This window comes from Herpailurus yagouaroundi, unplaced genomic scaffold, assembly GCF_014898765.1.
Source record: "Herpailurus yagouaroundi ecotype Mexico unplaced genomic scaffold, PumYag 159, whole genome shotgun sequence".
Classification (NCBI taxonomy): Eukaryota; Metazoa; Chordata; class Mammalia; order Carnivora; family Felidae; genus Herpailurus; species Herpailurus yagouaroundi.
Genome location: NW_024412400.1, coordinates 11,743,458 through 11,764,438, shown reverse-complemented (window position 1 = coordinate 11,764,438; position 20,981 = coordinate 11,743,458). Strand labels below are relative to the sequence as shown.

The window sequence follows — 20,981 nt, the reverse complement described above, 5'->3', positions numbered from 1 at the left end:
AAAAAAAAAAAAAAAAAAACTCTCTCAGACTAGATTTGTGAAGTCGGTTTTGGGTATTTCTTCAAGAAAATGTCCTGTCTTAGCAAATTCCCACCATTCATATTCTGACAAAGGAAAGAGGGCATTTCTCTGCCTTCTGAAAGACAGACTGAAAGGAGAAGCTTGAGAACCTTAATTCGTGCTGCAAATTTCCACCCTAGAAAAGTTTGCCTGCCTTTTTGAAAGCACACAAACACATACATCACACGTGCCCGCATTGTCCCCCACGTCTCAAACACACCTGCATGCACACACTCCACTTACTTTCCTGGTCTTTAAAGTGTCTGAGTCAACCAGCCTGCAGAACAAACACTCTATGGAGCATGTTTAAAGAGGAGGCAAAGAATCCGGCCAGACTCTAACTCACCACTGAAAGCTTACTTCAGGACAATTTACTCGGTAACCAAGCCACTGCTACAGTCTGGAGCTCTCTTCTGAAAAAAAAAAAAAAAAAAAAATGGGTGAGTCAGAACAAGCCCCCGACGAGCATCGATATTGTTCCTTTGCAGTTGTAGGTTGGAATTTGAAATCTGAAATGTGTCCCTTTACTGCCCTCGGATATTCATTTTTCCCTCAGGAAACTGAACCAAATCTTCATCAGCTACGTCTTCAGCGTATGACACAGAGAAAACAATGGCTGCAGATGACAATGATGCGACAACCTATGGAAGAGAGACCTGACAGTCAATATCCACCTACAACTTCAGGACCAAGGTGACTTTTAAAAATTAGAGCCAGAGGATTATAAAAATAATATTCAGGGCAGGAAACAAATCTAAACTTGGCTTTGTCAGTTATATATGCATATATCCACGCCAGTGGGTACTCATAATGGCTGTTTATACAGGAAGAAAACCTCAATTCAATGTGTGCGTTAAACAGTAGATAATTAGGATGAGAGGAAAAGACAACACACGTTTTAGGTCATCAACTCCAACTAGAAAAAAAAAAAAAGAGTGAAGCCATTTATAAAGTAATTGTGTGCAATGGAGGCTGATATAAAACAGAGAGGAGAGTAGACTAGATAAATCGATAGGTCGATAGAGAGAAAGAAGATAGAAAATCTCCTTGAATCCTTACACCAAGTATCTAAGGTGAGTTTTAATATCCAGACTTTAAAGATGGTAGGGGGCACAGGACGGACGAAGGGGAGTGGGAGATACAGATTCCCAGTTCTGGAATGAGTGAGTCACAAGGATGAAAGGCACAGCATAGGGAGTATAGCCAATGGTATAGTAATAGCCTTGTGTGATGACAGACAGTAGCTACACTTGTAAACACAGCATAATGCATAGAGTTGTGGAATCACTATGTTGCACACCTGAAACTAATGTAACATTGTGTATAACGCTTTTAGTTGCAGATTTCAGTCATTGACAACATGTGTCTATACCAAGATTTTCTGCACTGTACTCCATAGGCCATTACTCCAAATCAAAATGGGACTCTGGGATTCGAATCATTTGGAGAAGCACTGATTTAACATCACGAGAAATTTCTTTATTGCATGCATACACAAATACAGAAATATTTTTGAAAGATGGGAAAACTGAGACTAAGCAACTCAGAATGACTTGGCTCAGAGCTTGAACTCAAACCTACATCAGGCTGCCTCTAAGGCCACGGTCCTCTTACTATGTCCGGGAGTTCACAGAATGCTCCTTATGAGAAATCAGGATGAGAAGTGTGCATTCCGGAAAAGATGCGTGCACACTGAAATGGATTTATATGCACAAAATGGGCGTTAGAGCCTGTGCTAATAAGGGAACGTTTCCAAATGGAAACAAGATTGGTAAACACTGCCTTACTTTATTTACATAATTGAATCTTGAATATTAGGTTTAATCAAAATGAATAGAGAGAGCAAAATAATAGGTTTCATATGGGATTGATGATAGACTTTAAGTTGTAGACATAATATAATTGGATATAAATTGGGCAAGTTCATAATTTTAATTTAATAGGCTCTATAAAAGCTCTAGAAAACCAAGTACGATAGTGACATTTGTGGGAAAAGACACTTTTAGTTTTAGATTTTAGTCACTGACAGCATATATCTGTGCCAAGATCTTCCACATTGTACTCCATAGGCCATTACTCTTAAATCAAAATGGGACTCGAGGATTCAAATCATTTGTAGAAAAGCTGATTTAACAACACGGGGAATTTATTGCACGTATGTAAATGTAAATCTCCAAGGAGACTCTGGGATGCCCAAACTTCCTTGTCCATGGGATGCCATGGGAGCATGTAGCAGGACATGTTGCCCTTAAGGAAGAATTTGGGAAATACTTGTCTATGCAATCGTTGGCTAAGAAAAAAGTTTGACAGGAGTTAAGAATAGCCAAGTTGTGGGGCACCTGGGTGGCTCAGTCGGTTAAGCGTCCGACTTCAGCTCAGGTCATGATCTCATAGTCCATGAGTTCAAGCCCCTCATCGGGCTCTGTGCTGACAGCTCAGAGCCTAGAACCTGCTTTGAATTCTGTGTCTCCCTCTCTCTCTGCCCCTCCCCTGCTCAGGCTCTGTCTCTCTCTGTCTCAAAAATAAATAAAAACATTTTTTTTAAAGTTTAAAAAAGAGAAAAAAATAGCCAAGTTGAGAAGAACAGTGCCTTGCCCAACAACTTTCACAAGATGTGTCTTACTTTATTCTTTCCCGTTTGGGCCTGAGCAAGACTGGGTAGTTCTCAAGAACCATTAACAGGAGATTCTCATTTTCTTCACTGTCCACACTCAACTATTTTAACCTTCATTAGAATGAAAGCATCCAAACTCAGGACAATTGACTTCATAATTACATATGGTTTAATGTTTCCTTTTCCCCTCAAATTAAAACTAGGAGCCCATTCCTTCGACCTGATTTCATTTTAACAACCTCCTATTGGTCTTTGGGGAAACATGAGGAAATCATGGGGAAAGGATTTTGAAGTTCAGTTGGCATAAGTGTACATTTAAATCTTCTCATCGTGATAGATTTGGGGCATGTTCTATGCATTTGATTTTAGTTCATAGACTGCCCCAGAGCGTCCAATAAATGATGTGGAGTAACTTTTAAAGTGGACAGTTATAAAAGTTCTCAGGAAGTGCACGAAGAGACGTGGAAGGATAGAGTAGTAACTTCTAGATTTCCTTACCCTCCATAACCTTAAAGGGATTCTTTGTCCTCTGTTAAAGGTTTTGGTAATTCTCAGAGGGCAGCTGGGAATTGGTTTCTGTGTCACACGGGCAAGATAATCAACCAAATTTCAGAGTGGAAGTGTCCATATGGTTGGGACGTGAGCTGTGGAAAAGCAGAGAAATGCCACTTCCTGGAAATTCTTCCAGGTCTTCAGGTATGCTAATTCCGATTATGGAAAAGAAAACAACAGGTGAGATCATTAACACTGATTGAGCACCTACTACTAGGTACTAGGTAGGCTATGTCAACAGCCTTCCCAAAACTATAATTGTAACCTGTATCATAAGCCTGCAATGTAAATGTCATTGACCTCATCTTAGACCCAGAGAGACAGAGTAAATCACCTGAGTTGCAAAGCTGGGAGTGGCAGAGCTAGGAGGCTTAATTTATTTGATTCTAAAGTCCATGCGTTTCCGGTATAAAACATGCCCTTTCCTGGAGGCCATAAGAAAGGACAAGATTTGAGAAATAAAGCTACTCATATCCTGAAAGGAAGGAACACGTCAAAAGCCATGAACTTCACCTCAACCCGGGGGGGGGGGGGGTCCACCGAAGGCAGAACCCAGGACCTAAATATTTAGTGAAGTTATCCAGTGGGCGTGTCACGTGCCGAAGCATTGTGGATTTGGCAATGACATTGAATACCCTCGAGAGCTCAAAGTATAATGGGAAGACACAGGCAAGTCTCCTTTCTCCAGAAAGTACCAGTAGAATCTAATTTGCAGAAATTTAGAGCCAAATGGATTTGATTTTTTTTCCTTTTTGATTGACATATTTGATTGACAAAGAAGCACAAATATAGTGTATAAAGCCCAGTATACTTTTACATATGCTTACACCTGTGTAACCACCAATTAAATTGAGATATAGGTCATTTCCAACTCTCCAGAAGGTTCCCTCATGCCCCTTCCAATCATTCCCCAAAGTAACCACTGGTCTTATTTCTATCACCGTAGATTAATTTTGCTTATTCTTGAATTTCGTATAGTGGAATCACACGATAAATGTTCTTTTGAATCTGGCTTACTCAACGTTATGTTGGTGAGCGTCATCCATATTGCTGCATACAGCAGCCATGCGGTCTTTCTCCTTGCTGTGTAGCATGTAAGTGTAGCACGCTTCATTTATCTATTATACTGTTGATGGTCATTTGTTTCCTGTTTGAGGCTATTGTGAATAAAGATGATATGAAAGGTCTTACCCATGCCTTGTAGTGGAATTTCTAGGCCATCAGATAGGCGTAGGTTTAGCTTTGATCTACCTCCAAGCAATACTCCAAAAATAGTTGTGCAAAGCCATTTTACCAATGCGCATCTCACGAATATTTGGTGTGATGAGTCCTTTTAATTTCAGCCATTCTATTGGGTATGTCGTGATATCTTGTCGTGGTTAAAATTTACACGTCCCTGTGGACTAATGACGTCAAGCACCTTTTCGTAAGCTTTACTGGCTCTTTGGATTTTCTTTTCTGTGAAATGCCTGCAGAAGTCCTTTGGAGTAATTTTGCTGCAGCTTGTGATGAGCCAGCTTTATTTCCAGCTTCGCATTGCATTAGATTTCCTAAAAGACACTTTTCTTCTCTCCAGTCTCCCCCCGCTTTCGGTGTCTCCCCCACTCCTCAGCCCCCTCCACACATACACACCCCCCTCCCCTCCCACTGTGAAGAGCTTGTATCAGCTAGAGATGAGAAACTATATTTTAGGCTCACCGGGAAAACCCAATTTCATTTAGAAACTGAAATAGATTATGACACTTCGGAAGGGTTCATCTCTGCCTGCTTGTTTTTCGCTTAATGCCCACTTCACATCTCTATTACAGCTCCGTGATTTACCATCCTCACATAAAAGAACCAAGTGGATTCTCTATCTCCCAGTGTGCTAGAAATACGGCATTACATATATTTAAAAAGCCTAAATCACAGTGAGCCCTGCAAAAAATATCCCAAGTATTGATTTAAACATGTATTTTTGCAACATGCCTTCCTGCACGCGCTGGGGAACATAAAGTGACCCATAAATATTCTGGAAGGACCACTTGTTTTCCATTCTTCTGTCACCCTGAGCCACAGAACCATCTTTTCCCGAGTGCTCCCACGATTTCAAACCAACAGGCAGGATGGCTGAGACAAGAAAGCTCCGGTTAAGTAGATAGCTGCAGGCCTACTGCTGACAGTGCTGTCACAGCCCCCTTCAGGCTCCTTCTAAAAATAATAATAAGCAACGGTTTCTCTACCCATCACCCTTCTCCCACATTGGAGAGTTCAAAGGGGTACCGGTATTAATTCATTAATTGCACAACAGCCTTCCGAGGGAAGGAAAGGCACGCGACTCCAGTCTCCGGGAAGGACTTTAGGACCTGGGTGCGTGTGTGCTCCAGGTCATGGAGGAAAGCAAGAGAGTGGCTTCATGAAATCCATCACATCACTGAACTACGGAGCCATGGGATTTTAGAGCTGGAAGGACCCATCTAGTAGAAACCACCTACCTTCCCATGAAGAAGCTCAGACCGAAAGAGCTTAGGGGCTGCCCGAGGTCACACAGAGAAAGGGCTGAGGGTCCCACCTTAGATCATGTAGAGACTAATCGACTGAAATAAGATAAGATCCAGGTTCTCTGACTCTCCGTCCAAGACATTAAGCAAAAACAACATCAAGAAGAAGGGGCATGAAAAAAGAAAAAGTAAACTTTTTAAAAAAGTGTTTATTTCTTTCTTTTGAGAGAGCGAGTGAGAGTGAGCAGGGGAGAGGCAGAGAGAGAGGGAGACAGAGAATCCCAAGCAGGCTCCACACTGTCAGTGCAGAGCCCAGTGTGGGGTTCGAACCCACGAACCGCCAAGACCGTGACCTGAGCCGAAACCAAGAGTTGGAGGCTGAACCCACGAGCCACCCAGGCGCCCCAAGAAAAAGTAAACTTTTATCATCCTTAAGATTCCAGGGTAGTTAAATCAAAATTTAACTACCTCCGGTAGGTCAACAGGAAGTAAGTAGCGGATTAGAACCCATATCTGACTGATGCCAAAGTCCACACTCGGAACCACCCCCTTTCTAGGGTAAGTAAATATTTGAAGTGCTTTACGGCGGTTGAAGAAAGTACTTAGGAATTTTCTTTAAAAGAGTCTAGAAAATTAGACAAGTGGTTTAAGGGTATGGTGGGGAAGAAAGCTTTATTCTTTTCATTCCGTGCCCCTTTTCACTGTTTGAATATTTGTTAACCATCATCCATGTACTGCTTTAGTTGTTAAAAAAAAAAAAAAAAAAAAAAAAAAAGATGTGGCTGACACATTTTAAGGATTCTACTAAACTATAAGAGGTCATTTAATTAAAAGTAACAGGGAAAAAAGCCACAAATTCGTCTCCCAGCTCACAATTTGTGCTTGCTTTAGAGCATTATTTCATCTCCTTGGAGCATCCCCACCATCCCCTCTCCCCACATTCTCTGACCATGTTTTTCATGTATCCTCTGGGTTTGCTACATGACAATTGCAGCTAAAAATAAGCTTGCTTCTGCCCACTCCCAGTTTATTATTTCCGTAAGCTCTCGCTCCATGTAATAACTTTATTATAGAGAATTTGCATAGGCCTTTATAGTCCTTATTCTCTCAAGAGACATTTATTGATCACCTACTATGACCTCACGACCCGGTCAACCTGAAAGACCGATATTCAAGCACAGTATTACCACACAGTCAAGGGAACACAGAAAATGCAGTTGGCGAAGAGAGGCTTTGGGGACACACAGGAAAGTGAAATGAGTCTGCGGGACGAGTTAGGAAAGGGCTCATGGAGAAAGCGGCATTTGACCTAGGCCTTGAAGGGCAAAATGGAGTCTCCCAAGAGCCAAGGAGGAAACAGGTTACTGTAAGCACATACAAAGGCAGGAGGCAAGGAGTAGGAGACACAGAACTGTATTCACCAGGATTTTCAAAGGCTGCTCCCCAAAGGAAAAAAGGCAGTCTAAATGGGAAACCAGAAAACACAAGCCAGTGGCTGTGGGAGGTGGGGAGCCCTAAGGGCAGCATATAGTTTGCAAGCAGACACAGAATGGAAAAAACCAGCGTGCAGGAGAAACAGCGGAAGCAAAGCATGAGAGATGATCTGTAGAGCATCTTACTGTCTACGTAAACACCTGCAGCATCGTCAAAAAGAGAAATCTGCTCTAGTGGCTAAGGATGCACACGTCAGTGATGAAACTACACACAGTCACTCGAGGACGTGATTGCTGTACGAGTGAGGGAGTGGGTGCTTCGGGGAGGATGAGGGGTGGTGACGGGGCAGGGCACGTGAGGGCCGCTGGGGTGGTTGGCAATGTTCTGTTTCTTGACCGAGGCAATAGTTGCCGTATAAATGATTCACTAAGTTGTTTGTTTTGGTGCTTTTACTATTTATGTTTATTTTACAATGTGAAGGGTTGCCAATACCTAAATTAAAGACGTGTCCAGTTTTTCAGATCTCTGGATAGACCGGGAGCTCAGAGGTTGGAGGCAAGCCTCCAGGTGGCTCAGCCATATTCCCGTCACATGTGAAAGAACAGTGTACTCAGGGCACATGGCAGAGGTCAGCGTGGCAGAGACAGAGAAGGTGGCTGCAAGGAGATCCAGATCTGTGACAGGGGAGGAAAGGTGGGGAACCTCAGGAAGACCTCAGGGGAAGGGGGCCACTCCCAAACGTGGTCCCCACTTTCGCAGCTTCTACCCAGAGGTCAGCATCCCAGCCTCCGGATGCCGCGGATGGCGATGGGACTCGTCGCTCAGAGGCAGGGCAATGAGATCAGCACCACCTGATCTCATTGGCAAAGGAAGAGCCAATGAGATCTCAGGGCAAAGGAGGAGCCCCGAGCCCCTCCTCCCCCTCCATGGGGAGCAACTCAAGGCAGCCCTTCGAACAAAGGATGGGTCCTCTTGCATAAAGAAGCAGGAGGAGAACAGAACAGGCCGATCTGTGGCCAGGACGGGGTGTTCATTCCAGCTTTCTGGCCCAGCACTCTTAAGGTGTTTGTCCCTTGGGAACGAAGAAAGGACAGATCTCTAAAGGCTTGGGAGGAAAGCACACACAGTGCCCTGTGGTGAGACCAGGAGACCACTTGTAGCCCCAGAACTTGTCACACAGGAAGTCCCAAGGACAGCTGCTGGACTCAGTTTGTCCCTACGGTTCTACCGACGTCACCATTTTTTCTCCTCCATCTTCGCCCCTGCGGTGTCAACCCCACCGTATAGTCAGAAGGGCGCTTGGGCTCCGGGATCAAACTGAACCGGACCAAACAAGACCAGAGCCCTGCCATGTAAGATCTCTGTGGCCTTGAGAAAGTGATTCGATCTCTCTGGTCCTCTCCTCTAACGTGAGGACAAGAACACTTCACTCAGAGGCTTCTTGCCTGGACTGTATGAAGTATTAGCTACAAAGCACCATCTCAGAACCAGACACTTAGTAGACTCTCAGAAAATGAGGAGTCTGTTGTTACAATTAGGTAGAATTCGTGAGCATTTAAAAACAAAGACAAAAACAAAAATGCAGAAGGAGATAACCCCCGGAATGACTAAAATCAAAAAGACCAACAATGCCTAACAGTGGTGAGAATGAGAGCAGCCAGAATTCTCATAAACCCTGGTGCAAGAGTGAATTTGTCCCAACAACCTTGGGAAGCTGCTCGGCAGAATCTACGAAAGCTGAACAACGCACCCCCTGTAGCTCAATGATCGCGCTCCCAGGCAGACCATATACCCGACAGAATACACACCTGCGTGCCCCCCAAATATAGGAATGGTTGTAGCAGCATTTTTCATCATACCCAGAAACTGGAAGTTAACCAAATATCCATCAGCAATAGAACAAATAAATAAAAGCAGGCAAGCCTCATCCGTGGAGTTGGTTGGTGGTCAGGAAACTTTCGTTATTCCTGGGGCGGAGGCAATGGGTTGGTGGCTGGGAAGGGATAACAGGGGGACTTCTGGAGGTCTTCAATATTCTACTTTTTGATCTGGGTAGTGGTAACGGGGTGGTTTCTGGATTGCTCAATTTGTGGTAACTCAGTAAGCTACGCAGTTCTTATACGTATATTTTTCTAGGGGTACTGTACTTCATTTTCAACTAAAGATTAAAAAGAAAGAAGGGTTAAAAAGTCAAGCAATTAGATCCTAATGCACCCTGAGTTATAAGCTCCATCCCATATAATCAACTGTGCATCTTTTCCTAAAGTCTCCAGGAAGATTCTATCGCTTCTTAACGGTAATAACTAGTCTTTACTGAGCACTAATGTGTGTCAGGCATGCCTCTAAGTAAGTTACATGCATTAATTTCTTTAATCCTTTTAACACTTCATGAGTAGAATGACCTACCTCTTCCTGTGTGGGGTGTAGTACCAATTTACTCCTATTATCCCAGCAAAAATTACTGATAGTTCCCCCACGCTTTATTCTCAAAAGTGTCTGGGGTGAAATAATAAATTACATATTCACCCTGCCTATGAAGTGGGTGCTATTATTATCCTCTTTCTCTCTCTTTTATGTTTTTATAACATTTATTTATTTATTTTTTGGGAGAGACAGAGAGAGAGACAAAGTGTGAGCGGGGGAAGGGCAGAGAGTGAGGGAGACACAGAATCCAAAGCAGGCTCCAGGCTCTGAGCTGTCAGTGCAGAACCCGATATGGGGCTTGAACCCACAAACCATGAGATCATGACCTGAGCTGAAGTAGGACACTTAACCAACTGAGCCACCCAGGAGCCTCTCTCTCTCTCTCTCTCTCTCTCTCTCTCTCTCTCTTAATGACACACAGAGAAGATAGGTAATTTGCCCAAGGTCACAGAGCTAGTAAGCAGTAAAGTAAAACTTTGAACCCAATGTCTGACTCCTCACCACTAGGACATGCTGCCTTTCTTGTCCAAATTTCATTATTCTCGAAATTCAGAAAATTCTTCATGTCCAACTTTTCTTCTTTTTATGCAGTTTTAACCCATCTTCCAACACCTGGCATTTCTGGAAAGTGGGAGAGCTGCTCATCTCCTACAGTGAACCCCACAGCTGGCCCAACTCGCGTACAACGGCCTCTCAACATGTTCAGGCAATGAGTGGAACTCCTCTTCTCCCTTCTTTTTAAAAATGACATAAACATGCTCCACTTCACATTTACATTTACCTCATTCAATATGTTTTCCACCATTTCAATAGTATCCATGGGCCTTCATTCCATTTTTTCCATTTACTCATTCAGCAGATTATTCAACGAAGCCCTACTCTGTGCTGGGCACTGCAGGCCTAGCTGGCAATAAAGTGGTAATCAACAGGACAAGCACAGCCCATGATCTCAGGAGCTTACGGTCTGGTAGGAAAAACAGCCCTAAAGAAATGATGATGGAACAACTACCCATCCACAACACGGTAGGGGCTGGGAAGGGTGTAACGGGGAGCTTGGTCTGAGGAGCCAGCCAAGGCTTCTCCGAAAGAGTGACATTTGAGTCCAGCCTTGTAGGATGATGACTGGAGCTGGACTGGTAAAGCTGGCAGGACAGGGTGTTCCAGGCAGGGGTAGGAGTATATGCCGACAGCCTTGAGGATGAACGGAGTCAGGGCAGTTGTTGGAGCCAAGGAATAGCCCACGTGGCCGAAGCCTAGTGAACAGGGAAGTGAGTGTGGCGGGGAAGGCAGGTAAAAAGGCGGGGACAGCTGGACCGTGCAGCTCACAGGAGCCCAAGTAAGGCACTCTACCTGCAATGGGAAGCATTTGGACTCATTTGGTAGGAGAATGTCCTGGTCCTGTCCCCCTGCCGTGTTCCAATTCCTGGCTTTCAAATCATCTAATACTCTAAGCTAAGTGAAGAAGGAGGCCACCTCCATTCATCCATGTATCCCGAGAGTGTAGAACTTTTTTGGAATGTTTTAAGAACAGTTTTACAAATGAACAGCCTACCCCAAATGCCCTTGGTTACTAGAAACTTCTTCATCGTTTTTCGGTAACGCATTGCCAACTAGTCTACAGAGACTAAATTTGTCCAAAGTCCTGGACCACAGCCACCGTTGCATAATTTCACTATTCACCTTGTGCTCTGTTGGTGCTCAAAGAGCACTATTTACATAAACAATAAGAATAGCATCCCCCACAGTTGTGCAACGCAATGGCCCCCACGTAGGTTTAGCCTGTGCCTACTGAGATTTATATTTACTTGCTTTCATAGTTAGGTCTTTATTTATGAATCTGTGCCCTACCCTATTCTAAAAATGGTTTTAAAAGGCTTAGAAGGATAGAGAAAACAGAACAAGATAACATAACAGAGAGAGAACACAGATTCAAAGAAAGGGGGAAATAGAAGGAAAAAACAAGAGCAGGACCATAGAAACGATCCAGGAACAAGGTTATTACAAAAACGCATTCTTAGACTTTCATACGCTTGGCTCTATGTTTCCCAACAATCAGCATTGTTAGGATTTGAGGGGACTAATTAATTAAATCCTTCTTCAGAAATTGTGGAACCAATTAAGAAATAGGGCCGGGAAAAAATTAAATTGCTATTTCAGTTCTGATGCTGGTGAAGCAGGCTTGGAGAACTGGACTTGGGTCTAAGATCCAAAATATTCCTCCGTGCGAAGCATACTAACTCGCCCCCTGTCACAGGTGAAACAGTAGACAACTTCCCACTAACCCCTTTCAAGGAACAGAACCTGCCTGTCAATCCATCCATCACCTGGGGGAGGCAAGTAAAGAGAATAAAACACTCGCCCAAGGGCAGGTGATCCCAAGGGGAGACCGAGAAGCTATATATACCAGCAGTAGCCATTGTCCAATGTCACCAATCGATGAAATTATCCCCCACCCTGGGGTGGAAGTTACAAAAAGCAGAGAGAAAGGTAGGAAACACACCTACAATCATACCTTTTTGATACTGATCAACTACTCAGCTCTTAGCTGGTCTGACCCAAGCAGGCTTGGTCAAGTTTTTGTTTTGCCTTGCCTCTCAAATCATGACGTGCACACAGATTACCGGGAGATCTTGTTGAAGAACAGACTGCGATGCATGGGTCTGGGGTGGGGGTGACATTCTCTTTCGACAAGCTTCCAGGTGATGCTGATTCTGCTGGTCCACATCTAGAGTGTCCGGAACCGCGGTCCTTGACCTGGAGTCCACACAGAGTTCTTGAATTTAGAGGAGACCTGTGTATTTGGATGATAGACAATATACATTCTCATTTTTACTAATTTCTAACTGCAATTTGCCCTTTCCTTCTAGTATGAACGCAGACAACAACCCATAACCATACGAGAAGTGCCTGTGACTTTGTCACCAACAGAAATCTCCGGCATCTTCAGTATCGCTTTATCGTTATTGCGAATGTCTCCAAATTTCACTTCGTGATCTCTCCAAATACTACTGACGACTGGGAATCACAGTAGCTATTAAAGCTACTGCTAGCTCTTGCCATTTCACATGTTAATAAAGAGGTGCGTATATTATCATCTTGCAAATGAACACATTAGGACATTTTTAATATCTCAATAGCTGTATTTCACTATAATCGGTTCCCTTTGTGATCCTACACGTTTTATGTTTTTAACGGAGTTAAAAGCGGCATTCCAGGAAAGAGCACACAGACATCACCAGAATGCAGGAGGTTATAGAAAAGGTTAAGAATCCTCCATGAGAAAGGGAAGCGTTGCCAAAAGTGACCACTGACCCCAGGGAGGCGACAGGATGTCCTGTGGCTGAATTCTGGAGCCAGATAGCCTGGGTCTGAATCCTCCTTCCGAGGAGGCATGAGGCCCTGGGTAAGCGCTGACCCTCCCGTGCCTTGAGACCAGGGACTTCAAAGGGGGCAGTTAGAGAACTAAATGAGTTATTATTCTTTTTTAATGTTTCTTTTTGAGAGAGAGACACAGCATGAGCAGGGGAGGGGCAGAGAGAGAGAGGGAGACACAGAATCCGAAACAGGCTCCAGGCTCCGAGCTGTCGGCACAGAGCCCGATGCGGGGCTCGAACTCACAGACCGCGAGATCGTGACCTGAGCCGAAGTCGGACGCTCAACCGACAGAGCCACCCAGGCGCCCCCATGAGTTACTAACTTTGAGGTGCACAGAACAGGGCCTGGCTCAGAGTGAACAAACATCTTAGAGTTAAGTGTTGCCTAATAGAGAGTATGAGACCTGTATTCAGAAACTCAAACGAACAAGCATGTATTCAGCACCCCCAAGGAGACAGAGACGGAAACCGCAAATCCCCTGCCGTCACGGCGTCCGCAGGCCCAGTGGGACAGACGGCCAGCAAGCCCAGTGAAACGTGAGCTCCGTCTCACACCCCAGGAAGGCACCGTCTGTGGGAGGAGGGAGCCCCTGGCCGGCTGGGAAGAAGGAAAGGAAGGTTCACGAGAGGCTCGCCGAACACCCACCAAAGCGTTCCGAGGTAGGCAAACGCATCCCATTGCCTCCCGGCTACGGCCTCTGCTGGTGTCTTACTTACATTACCCCCAGGAGCTCAGAATGCCTCCTAGAAGCTCAGTGACCAGATTCCTTGCTAGCATCTTCCCACTTTGTCGGAGTTTTTCGCATCTGGGCACCACTCCCCAGATGCCGGCCGTCCACAGCACCGTAAATAACAGACAGGCTTGCGCACGGCACCAGCTCTCTACCAGGACAGAGAGAGTCGCTCTGCTTCTCAATACCAAGCGCTGCCCCCTCTGCCTGTGCCCACAGACCGCCCCCCCCCCCCAGCCTTCAGGGCACAGCGGGAGAACGATCCCTGCAGGAAAGCAGCCCCGAGCCAGACGTGAAACACCACGACCTCCTCTCGGCCACCGCGATGAGTACTCGGGGCTTCCTGCATATTCTGTTCAGTTAGTATAACAACAATGCTGACTCCCGTTTGCGGGGCTCAGCTGTGTGCCAGGCACTAGGTGCAGCGTCCCCGTCTCTATTTGGCCGGGCCTGCCGTCGCAAAGCACACAGCCTGGGCGGCTTAGCCCACAGGAATGTATTTGCCCACAATTCCGGAGGCTAGCAAGTCCAAATGCAAGATGTTGGCAGGGCTGGCCTCTTCTGAGACCCCTGTCTTTGACTTGGGTAGGGCCGCCTTCTCTCTGTGGCCTCCCATGGCCTCTCCTCTGTGCACGCATCGGTGTGCTCTCCCCTCGTCTTCTCAGGAGGACACCAGTCATATGGGCTTCGGGCCCATCCCGGTGGCCTCATTTTAACTCGATTACCTCTTTAAAGATCTTACCTCCAAATAGGGTTGCATGCTGAAGCACTGGGGGTTAGGGCTTCGAAACAGGAAGTGGCGGAGGGGGCTCACAGTTCAGCCCCTCACGCTGTCTAACCCACAGGGAGCTATCGTCCATGACGACTAATGACTTGCCTGAGGGTCACGCAGACAGGGGAGCCACGCTTGGAGCCAGGGCACTTTAGTCCACAGCCAGCCCTCTGCCCAGTCTACCAGCGTCCTACTGGCACAGCCCCTGGATGCACCCCAGGGGCATGGAGATGCCCCGACTCAGTCCCAGGGAAGGGGCCTTGGGGTGCTGTACTTTGACAAATCCCTGAGGCAGCACAGAGAAGAACCTCTTCGTGACACCGCGTGGACTCCCCTTCGTGTCCCAGTCCTCGGAACGGCTGTCAAGGAGCGTGGGCACTCGTGCGTGGTCTCCATTGCCGGGGGCACGAGCGCTCCCCCGGGGGAGCTTATCTGACACGGGATGCGATGCCGATGTTTGGTTCCGAGGCAGGTTGTAGGGGACCCCCCACCACGCCCTTCCCTGGCCCTCTTCTTCCTTTCCCTTGGGTGCAACCTCCCCGGGCAAAACCAAGCCCCACCAGTGACCTAGGTCAGTGGAAGGAGAGCTGGAGGCTGAGCTCGACCCACCTGATTCCCCCCCCCCCCCGACCCGCCCGACCACTGCCCTCAGCCTCCAGCCCCAGGGTCCCCTCAATGCTCAGTTTAGAAAGCACTGGTAGGAGCTCTGCACGAGCTGGATTGATCCTGGACTAGTCTGTTTTGCTGGCTGACAGTTCGATCCAAGTATGAACGAAATGCCACCCACTGCATAAAGAGGGCAGTCTGCTAAGTTTTGACATATGTAGGCACTTATGGAACCATCACCACAATCGAGGGAACGAACATGTCTGTCTCATCCAAAGGTTCCTCCTGCCCCCTTGTAACCCCTCTCTTGCCCCTCTCAGCCCATACCCACCCCCCATGAGATGGGAATTAATGTTCTCGTCTAATAAGTAAGAAGTAAGAAAACTAAGGCTTAAGGAGGCTAAGTGATGGGAGAGAGGGTCTGGCTTCCAAGCCTTGCCCTTAACCTTGCTCTGTTTCCCGGGCAGTGTAGTCCAGTGGTCAGGAGTGCAAACCCGCAAGTTTGTCCACACGGTTTCAGTCTTGACTCCACCATCAGCTGTGTGATCCGGCACAGGTCGCCAATTACCTATGTTCCCAGGCCCTCCTCTGTAAAACAAGGATAATGAAATCTGCCCCATATGGTGGTTGTAGGATTGAATGAATTAAAAGACACAAGGCATCCACGACGGTGCCTGGCACACAGCCGGGTCTGATACGCGTTTCCTATTTTGTACCCTGTTCCTCATTCCCACCCTGAACTCTTTTGTGCAACACCCCAGCGTCACAGACACAGAAGCATATGTCCTGAATAATTCGACATTTCCTCCTTGCCTTAGCCCTTCTCTCAACATCTCCCGAGCCCCCTTGAAGCACAGGACTCTCTGGGCTCTGCGCTGTATCACATGCAACGGTGAATGAGGTCCCCGTGGTTTCAGACTTGAAATTTCTGCTCAGACTTTTCCCTAGCGGTCTATAAGTCACTTCCTCTTCTTTTTAAAGCGAAGACGAGATTATTTGACGAAACGGAAGCACAGAATCATTTTTGCACTCCAGTGGATTTTTGCAAGAGTTAAACGGTGCCAGATTCATAATTTGTTCCTATTCTTCCCGTGCCTTTCTTCACCGTCTTTGAATGCTTTGTGTCCCAGTCAGAGCAAGAAAGCAGGGGCTTTCTCAAGGAAACTCGAATAACATATTATCACTGTAAGGATCATCATGACAGATGATGGTCGCAAGAATCATTAAGTCTTGGTGTAAAAATCCATTCAGGGAAACTTAGTTTGGGAAGAATAGACTTACAGAGGAATATAGACTTTGCCAGATGGAAGAATGCCTTTCTTAATAGACAAGACAGTAGGACCCATTCTCGGGGCTCTTTTGTCTGCTAGGGAACAATCTCTCTTCCTTTTCATCTCCACTCGCAGCCCCTTGCCCACACTCAACAGACTACAGAACCGGACAAGGAGTCCTTCTGGGCCTCGACCAGTATTGCAAGACATCAGACCACATTCTACAGCCAGAGAAAGCTCTGACAACACACATACATAAGCACGTACGTGTACGTATGTCCACACTTGTGCATATACTCACACATACAGACACTTCAACTTACTTTCAAATTAGGTAGTTTCTATTCCAAAGTGACACAATTTTTACCCACCCTGACAATGTTAAGGACCCCTTCCTGGGGCACCTGGTGGCTCAGTCAGTTAAGCTTCTGACATCAGCTCAGGTCATGACCTCACGGTTTGTGAGTTCGAGCCCCCGTCGGGCTCTGTGCTGACAGCTCAGAGCCTGGAGCCTGCTTCGGATTCTGGGTCTCCCCCTCTCTCTGGCCCTCCCCTGCTCATGTGCTGTCTCTCTCTCAAAAATAAATAAACATTTAAAAAAAAAGGACCCCTTCCTAATGACCCAAACAAACATTTTTGTTTTTTTTAATTTTTTTTTCAACGTTTTTATTTATTTTTGGGACAGAGAGAGAGCATGAACGGGGGAGGGGCAGAGAGAGAGGGAGACACAGAATCAGAAACAGGCTCCAGGCTCTGAGCCATCAGCCCAGAGCCTGACGCGGGGCTCGAACTCACGGACCGCAAGATCGTGACCTGGCTGAAGTCGGACGCTTAACCGACTGCGCCACCCAGGCACCCCAAACAAACATTTTTGAATGCGAAAGCGAGAGAGACAGAGCATGACCAGGGGAAGGGCAGAGAGAGAGAGGGAGACACAGACCCCGAAGCAGTCTCCAGGCTCTGAGCTGTCAGCACATGAGATGGTGACCTGAGCTGAAGCCAGATGCTAACCCAGGTGTCCCCAAACCAACATTTTTTTAATGGATAAGGTTTAGATCAGTCAAATCTTAGAATCTATCCCATGAGTATGGAAAAGTTTTCCTTAGGTACATATTGATCCTCAGAAACACAGTTTGATTTTCTCGGATAATTAAAGGGAGATTATGCCACTGGGCCTAAAAAGATAGTATCGTTTCTTATCACCTGGCATCCAGCAGATAGCTGTCTTAATTTAAAAGACCCTTAAGGTCAATGCTTATTTAGTTCCTTGCAATAATCTGTTTTGCCATAATTCTGCTTTCCTACTTATTTCCCTTATCTAAAGCAGCATTTTCCAATTTGTGTTTTGCAGGACAATAGATGCATGAGGTGTTAATAAGCATCCCTGGGGTGCTGAAAAATAAGTGGTTCTGTAAGCAAATAAATTTGGGGAATGCTGGGCGAAAGAAAATTAAACAAGTTTCTTTACTGCAGGACTTCTCAGGGCCTTTAATATGCTACTGTGTGTTACAACTGGGTGGGACAAACAGGATTAAAGAGGTGAGTTTGTAACGCATGTGGCACAACCAATCAATGTCAATTTTTATAATTATTAGCTGTCATGATTTGAGTTCGTCCCAAACTGATACGTTAAGAGTGTCCTCCTTCCATAGAGCAGCTCCCTGGATTTAATGTTCCATGGAATGCATGCCAGGAAAGGCCAATCTAGCTCATTCCCTATTAATATTTAATAAGTATTTTACTCATTTCTGTGAGCAAAGAAATAAGGTAAAATGTAGTGCCATGGAGAAGTGCATAGTATAAAAAAGAAAGTTACTACTGATTTGGAAGCAGTTAGTCCTATTACTTTATATCTCCCGAAAAGTGGTCGCATCCATGCACATGGATTATTTATTAAGGGAAGAATTTTTGTAACACAGGAAAAAAAATCCACAGGTGACATTTAGTAACCCATTCATCTATTAAAATACACACACACACACACACACACACACACACACACACACATATAATATAACAGGAGGGTTTGTTCTGTATTACATATTGTTCTAGGTCCTAAGGGTAAAACCAGGTAACAGGTAGACTATATCCCTGCCCTCAGCGTGTTTTGCATTCTAGTGGAGAAGAGAGATAATACACAGATAAATAGGTAAGTACATAGTATATCAGTATTAGTGCCCTAGAGAAAAATTACTCAGGGTAAGGGGACTAGGGAGTGCCAGTATTGTGGTGGTGGTATATGTTATTTTAAACAAAGGAGGCACAAAGCCTTCATTGATCCCATGAAGCTTCAGCAGAGACCTGAAAGCAACAAATGACAAACCGTGCAGGGGATGGAACGTGCCCGGAGCCTCTGGGTAATATTGAGAAGACTTTGGCTACAGGGGGGCCAGTGGCGGGGAAAGTTGGAGAAGATCCAGTTGGAACAGTAATGGGGCAGGCAAAGAGCAGGAGGGCAGATCGTCTGGGGCCTTGGAGGCCTTTGTCAGATTTGGGTTTTTACTCTGCAGATCCTCTACAGGACCTTGAACAGAGGAACGATACCTTGATTTGTTTCGAAAGGATCACACTCTCTGCTCTATTGAGAAGGCAAAGGTGGGAGCAGGGACCCTAATCCAGGCACAAAGCACCATGGTGGCTTGGACCCAGTAGGTATTGGCAGAAGAAGCTCCAGGAATGAAACTCATTGTGGGAAAAGTAACACCTGTCAGGCTGCTCATCCTTCAATATCCTGCAGAGAGGGGGGCTGACACATGAAGGAAGGCTATCTGTCTTTCTAGGATTGAGATGTCCGGCGGCCATGGTTGATCTTTGTTCACTGGATAAGTCAAACTTCAGCTCGTTAGCAACCTGCCATCTTCTTCCTATCCAAAGAGATGCGTGCAATCAAGATCTAAATCAAGATGCCTAGTGGATTACCATAGCTACAGGTGCCTGGCAACCAGGATTAGACTGATGGCCATTGATCTATGGGCTCCAGATTCTCCCCGGGGATGTAATGCACTGTAAAGGGCATCCAAATTCCTGAAATAGTCTGAAACAGAGAGAAAAACATTCAGTCATCATCTCGTTCTGATTGGCCTTTGCCTCCCACAGACAAGTGGCCAGCTCACAAACCCCACACCAGATTAAGGCTTTCGGGGTCATTCCTCAAATAGGGGGACTACTGGAACTAACCAGTAGCAGAAAGTTTCAAAAAACAGAGACAAAGAAACTGGTTGTAAGGACAAAGGAAATGAAGGTAATCAAAAAGATATTTGACAGGCCAATGCTGGAGCAGAGGAGGGAGCAAAGAGTGAGCAAGAAACTGAGGGACAGGGTGTAATTCAGGGGTCAGCAGACTATGATCCATGGGCCAGATTGGCCTACTACCCATCTTTCGTAAATAATTTTCAGGGGAAAAGAGCCATGCTCCATTCATTTCCATATGGTTTACAGCTGCTTGCAAGGTGTGATGGCAGAGTTGAGTAGTTACAAGAGACTACGTGGCCCACAGATACTTACATACCTACTACGTGGCCATTGGCAAAACTTCGTGTCTAGGTTGTTCCCATATGGGCTGGAGGACTTAAGGTTGCTCTTTTTTGCTCACCAGACTACTTGGCCTGGCTTATGGCACTGAACTCTGGTGGGCCATGCTAAAGAAACACTGAGACGTTTCAAAGAGATAGCCAACATCACTTTCATGAGGAAAGATGAGAAGTCGTACAGCAACAGCCTCAGTGTTTTACCTTAGCTCACAAGGTACCAGACAGTATCTATGCCTCGGGACCTAACACCACACACAGAAGAACAAAAAACAGACGGGAAATGTGGGAGAGAAGGAAGGATGAGAAATGGAGCATGGCATCGGGACCTCAAACTTGTTTCAATCAATTTCACTGCTGTGGACTGAGTTGTGTCCAAAATTCGCATTGGATTCACGTCAAAGCCCTAACCCCCAGTGTGATGGTATTTGGAGACGGGCCTTGGGGAGGGGGGCGTACGTAATTAGGCTCAGAGGGTGTCATTAGGGCGGGGCCCTCATGATGGAATTAGATCCCCTATAAGAAAAGACACCAGAGAGCGCCTCCCACCTCCCTCTCCCGTGTGAGGACACAGTGAGAAGACAGCCATGCGCAAACCAGGAAGAGGGCTCTCACCAGATCTGACGATTCTGGCACTCCGATCTCAGATTTCCAGCCTTCAAATCAGGAAGAGAATAAGTTTCTAGGCTTTGGGGTTTTTTTTTTTTAATTTTATTCCTTTGTTTTGAGAGGGAGAGAGTGAGAGAATCCCAAACAGGCATCACACTGTCAGCACAGAGCCTGACACAGGGCTTGAACTCACGAACCGTGAGATCATGATCTGAGCCAAAATCAAGAGTCAGAGGCTTAACTGACTGGGCCACCCAGGCGCCCCAAGTTTCTATTGTTTAAGCTACCTCGTCAATGACATTTGTTATGGTGGCTCAAGCAGACTAAGACACTGAACTGCCTGACCCTGTAGAACGTGACTCTGGGAGCAGCCGAACAACCATGGCTGCTGAGAGAAGATCACAGAAATACCATATTTCTTCTCCCATTCCATGACTAGTGCTCTCCCTTCCCAATCTCCAGGAAAGCCAAATTTCAATTTTTTCTCTTCCAAGCACCCAACCGGGAGACAACCAGGAAAATGGAAC

General features: G+C 45.9%; 1 long non-coding RNA gene across 1 annotated transcript; it reads right to left on the bottom strand.

The window, feature by feature from the left end:
• Positions 1–373: 373 nt before the first annotated feature.
• LOC121033558 (uncharacterized) lies at positions 374–19,373 on the bottom strand. The gene is made up of 4 exons (XR_005791989.1): positions 19,238–19,373; positions 12,077–12,355; positions 3,173–3,375; positions 374–701 (listed from the first exon to the last, which is right to left on the bottom strand). It is a non-coding gene; the product is annotated as an uncharacterized LOC121033558 (long non-coding RNA).
• Between the last annotated feature and the right edge of the window lie 1,608 nt (positions 19,374–20,981).